Raw genomic sequence first — 5,461 nt, 5'->3', positions numbered from 1 at the left:
TGTTTCTTTCTATGATAGTTCCAAACTGTGGCCTGTGAGGCCTAGTCTGAAAATGGCCGCTCTGAGCCACTGCGAGCGAGTACTGGTCTACGCATGCGCTTTAATGATTTCTGCCAGCGCGAGTGAGCTGACTGTGCTTGATGAGAAGTTCAAGGCCACCTTACCCCGGAACCTAGGATGGGTGCCAAGCATGGACGATGTAATGCCCAAAGCCTGGGAAAGCTGATGCATGTTTCAAGTGTAGGAAGCGCCTTGGCCACAAACTGTCTTAAACAAAGAACTTTTATATTTCTGCTGAATCATCATGAAAAACATGCTGTAATGATGAGGAAGCGCTCATCTACCCTAAATTTGAACTCGAATCGGTGATGTTAGTTACTTTTTAGAGAGATTAAGTTAAGGATTTAGTGTATAAAAACCCCTGATTTTGCTTAGAAGGGGTCGCTTTTTCGATTTCCTCTGGAGATGCTGCCGGACTGAAGATCGATTACTTGGAATGTAAGGACTCTAATTTCTGACTGATTATTTTTCTTTGCAGGTTTGTTAGGATAAGATGAGGATGTTAGTTAGGGATGATAGGAGAGAATGAACTTAGAACTATCTGTTCTTTGCTAAACTTTACTGAACTCTAAAATAAATGTCTTTTTCGGAGCTTTTAAAATAAATTATCATTTTTGAAAATAAAGTTAAAGATTCTTATTGAATAAAGAAATACATAAATGCCTAAATGTCGGACATACTAAAAGTTTGCTTTGAATAAAATTAGATAAAATGGAAAGGTAAAAGCTGGTCTTTGGTTTTTCCTACGCCTAATTTTCGTTCTAGCAGATCCATTGCCATTAAGGTGGTGTGTCTGAATAAAATGGTGTTTAAATTGAAACCATGGTAAACTGTGTATATTGCAGGTGTAAATAAAATAGTTAAATAGGTTTAGACACTCCGGCAAATGTTATAGTGAGACTCCTGGGTTGATGGCCAAATCTCTGAGCTAAATTAAATGAACAGAGTAAGTATGCAGTGCAATGGGCCCCACTGTTGAATGGTAATGTTTCTGAGGTTTTGGAAAAATGGCCATGGTGATTTAGAATTTATTTCTGGAGCCTCGCTGTAGCAATTGCTGTAAAAGAGGCTTTTGACGTGATGTTTAGGATTGTTCCATGGTTCAAAGGCCTGCCAGAGATAGCTCGCCGAGCACTTGAACTTGAGGAGGTACACTATCCAGTACCATAACCTCCTTCATGAGGACAAACGCACTGCTTGTTTGAGTTCCAGCAGGCAGACACAGCACACCTGCCCCACTTGGGATCAGGTTACTGTGGCGACGTAATTAAACACAGCTGCGCTTTTGTTTCCCATTCCCCCCTTCACTCTCTCTCTCTCTTTTGCTTGCGCTCTCTTTCGCTTTCTCTCTCTCTCTCTTTCGCTCGCACACTCTCTCTCGCTCTCTTTCTCTCTTTCACACACACACTCTCTCTCTCTCTCTTTTGCTCGCATTTTCTCTTTGCTGCACGAATGCCCTACTGAAGCTAGTTGCTGCATCTTGCATGCACAAGAGTCTCCAGGTGCAAGGTTGCAATGAAGGAATACGGTCTCTCCGGCAGTCTCATACTTTATGTTGCTACCATGGGTTTTCCTCTGTCAACATGCACTGTGAGCTGTGGTATCTATTATCAGCATCACTGATGAAGGGGGCATTTAAGCGCAATAAACTAATACAAATGCCAACCCCTTCTTACCCAGAGAACCTGCAGCTCCTGTTGTGTTCCCATCAATCAGGCTGTGCTTGTTGGACACCGGACTGCTGTATTCCACCAATAACATTGGAATCTCAGTTCGAACAGTAATTCCAGTTACTTGTGATCAGCCCTTTGGCATCATGCAGGGGTGCGCATACCTCGGGATAGAGACCAGGGCCGAAAGATTGAGCTACGGGCAAATATACCAGCTAGGGTAATCATTTGAAGATTATTGTGTGCCACTGTTGTATCTGCTTTGTTCCACAAAATACGTTCCCTTTCAGGAAGTTTACCACAAATTGGGCACTTACTGTTAGAGATCTATTCAAACTGGTAATTGAGAATTGAATTCATTACTTACCTGTAACAACAGTAGTGCAGTTTAAGGCAAGTCTATATGTATATATTGTGCATTGATCAGGAAAACAGTATTCTGTAAAAATGTTTATTTTGGGCGCCAACTATTGATGCTGTTGGCGCACAAGCTCTCAATGTTTCAGCATGTGACCTCAATTTTCAGACTTTTTTATGTGGTGCCCTACTTATTTTATAGTTACAACAAGGGGTGGTGAGGGACAGAGTCTCTGAATTAAGCAGAAAGCTCTCACCCAGTCAAGAGATCAGGGCTAGATCCAACACCGTTTTTTAGCTCACTGCACCATCCCAGTTTCAGAACCTGGCTGTATGCAAATTAGTCTGTTCCTGTCCCAGTGCATGATGGGAACAGGGCAAACCAAACTACAAAAGCCAATTCTTACACTGGGAAGGAAACAAGCTCCCGGGGACCGGTTTCTGGCATTACAGCCGTCTTCGGCCCGGTTTGCTTGAATCCTGATGGTGCAATGAGCAAGGGTCTCACATCTGAGAATACCCTTCCACGCTTAGGGTGGACAAAAATAGTTACAACAAGGGGTGGTGAGGGACAGAGTCTCTGAATTAAGCAGAAAGCTCTCACCCAGTCAAGAGATCAGGGCTAGATCCAACACCGTTTTTTAGCTCACTGCACCATCCCAGTTTCAGAACCTGGCTGTATGCAAATTAGTCTGTTCCTGTCCCAGTGCATGATGGGAACAGGGCAAACCAAACTACAAAAGCCAATTCTTACACTGGGAAGGAAACAAGCTCCCGGGGACCGGTTTCTGGCATTACAGCCGTCTTCGGCCCGGTTTGCTTGAATCCTGATGGTGCAATGAGCAAGGGTCTCACATCTGAGAATACCCTTCCACGCTTAGGGTGGACAAAAATAGTTACAACAAGGGGTGGTGAGGGACAGAGTCTCTGAATTAAGCAGAAAGCTCTCACCCAGTCAAGAGATCAGGGCTAGATCCAACACCGTTTTTTAGCTCACTGCACCATCCCAGTTTCAGAACCTGGCTGTATGCAAATTAGTCTGTTCCTGTCCCAGTGCATGATGGGAACAGGGCAAACCAAACTACAAAAGCCAATTCTTACACTGGGAAGGAAACAAGCTCCCGGGGAACCGGTTTCTGGCATTACAGCCGTCTTCGACCCGGTTTGCTTGAATCCTGATGGTGCAATGAGCAAGGGTCTCACATCTGAGAATACCCTTCCACGCTTAGGGTGGACAAAAATAGTTACAACAAGGGGTGGTGAGGGACAGAGTCTCTGAATTAAGCAGAAAGCTCTCACCCAGTCAAGAGATCAGGGCTAGATCCAACACCGTTTTTTAGCTCACTGCACCATCCCAGTTTCAGAACCTGGCTGTATGCAAATTAGTCTGTTCCTGTCCCAGTGCATGATGGGAACAGGGCAAACCAAACTACAAAAGCCAATTCTTACACTGGGAAGGAAACAAGCTCCCGGGGACCGGTTTCTGGCATTACAGCCGTCTTCGGCCCGGTTTGCTTGAATCCTGATGGTGCAATGAGCAAGGGTCTCACATCTGAGAATACCCTTCCACGCTTAGGGTGGACAAAAATAGTTACAACAAGGGGTGGTGAGGGACAGAGTCTCTGAATTAAGCAGAAAGCTCTCACCCAGTCAAGAGATCAGGGCTAGATCCAACACCGTTTTTTAGCTCACTGCACCATCCCAGTTTCAGAACCTGGCTGTATGCAAATTAGTCTGTTCCTGTCCCAGTGCATGATGGGAACAGGGCAAACCAAACTACAAAAGCCAATTCTTACACTGGGAAGGAAACAAGCTCCCGGGGAACCGGTTTCTGGCATTACAGCCGTCTTCGACCCGGTTTGCTTGAATCCTGATGGTGCAATGAGCAAGGGTCTCACATCTGAGAATACCCTTCCACGCTTAGGGTGGACAAAAATAGTTACAACAAGGGGTGGTGAGGGACAGAGTCTCTGAATTAAGCAGAAAGCTCTCACCCAGTCAAGAGATCAGGGCTAGATCCAACACCGTTTTTTAGCTCACTGCACCATCCCAGTTTCAGAACCTGGCTGTATGCAAATTAGTCTGTTCCTGTCCCAGTGCATGATGGGAACAGGGCAAACCAAACTACAAAAGCCAATTCTTACACTGGGAAGGAAACAAGCTCCCGGGGCTTGGTAGTTTAGTCTGCCCTGTTCCCATGATGCACTGGGCCAGGGACAGACTGATTTGCATATAGCCAGGTTCTGAGCTGGGATGGGGCAGTGAGATAAATAACGGTGATGGATCAAGCCCTGATCTTTGGACTGGGTAAGAGTGGTCTGCTCAATTCAGACACTCTGTTCATCACCACCCCCTTTTGTAAATCGATTTTGGCCACTATAGGTGTGGCAGGGTATACTCAGACATGAGTCCCTTTCTCACTGCTCCATCAGGATTCAAGCAAGCCGGGCCGAAGAGGCTGAAATGCCAGAAACCGGTCCCCGGTAGCTTGTCTCCTTTCTGGTAAAGAATTGGCTTGGTAGTTTAGTCTGCCCTGTTCCCATGATGCACTGGGCCAGGGACAGACTGATTTGCATATAGCCAGGTTCTGAGCTGGGATGGGGCAGTGAGATAAATAACGGTGATGGATCAAGCCCTGATCTTTGGACTGGGTAAGAGTGGTCTGCTCAATTCAGACACTCTGTTCATCACCACCCCCTTTTGTAAATCGATTTTGGCCACTATAGGTGTGGCAGGGTATACTCAGACATGAGTCCCTTTCTCACTGCTCCATCAGGATTCAAGCAAGCCGGGCCGAAGAGGCTGAAATGCCAGAAACCGGTCCCCGGTAGCTTGTCTCCTTTCTGGTAAAGAATTGGCTTGGTAGTTTAGTCTGCCCTGTTCCCATGATGCACTGGGCCAGGGACAGACTGATTTGCATATAGCCAGGTTCTGAGCTGGGATGGGGCAGTGAGATAAATAACGGTGATGGATCAAGCCCTGATCTTTGGACTGGGTAAGAGTGGTCTGCTCAATTCAGACACTCTGTTCATCACCACCCCCTTTTGTAAATCGATTTTGGCCACTATAGGTGTGGCAGGGTATACTCAGACATGAGTCCCTTTCTCACTGCTCCATCAGGATTCAAGCAAGCCGGGCCGAAGAGGCTGAAATGCCAGAAACCGGTCCCCGGTAGCTTGTCTCCTTTCTGGTAAAGAATTGGCTTGGTAGTTTAGTCTGCCCTGTTCCCATGATGCACTGGGCCAGGGACAGACTGATTTGCATATAGCCAGGTTCTGAGCTGGGATGGGGCAGTGAGATAAATAACGGTGATGGATCAAGCCCTGATCTTTGGACTGGGTAAGAGTGGTCTGCTCAATTCAGACACTCTGTTC

Source organism: Lissotriton vulgaris, unplaced genomic scaffold (genome assembly GCF_964263255.1).
Source record: "Lissotriton vulgaris unplaced genomic scaffold, aLisVul1.2 SCAFFOLD_3824, whole genome shotgun sequence".
Lineage (NCBI taxonomy): Eukaryota > Metazoa > Chordata > Amphibia > Caudata > Salamandridae > Lissotriton > Lissotriton vulgaris.
This window is presented reverse-complemented; position numbering follows the sequence as displayed.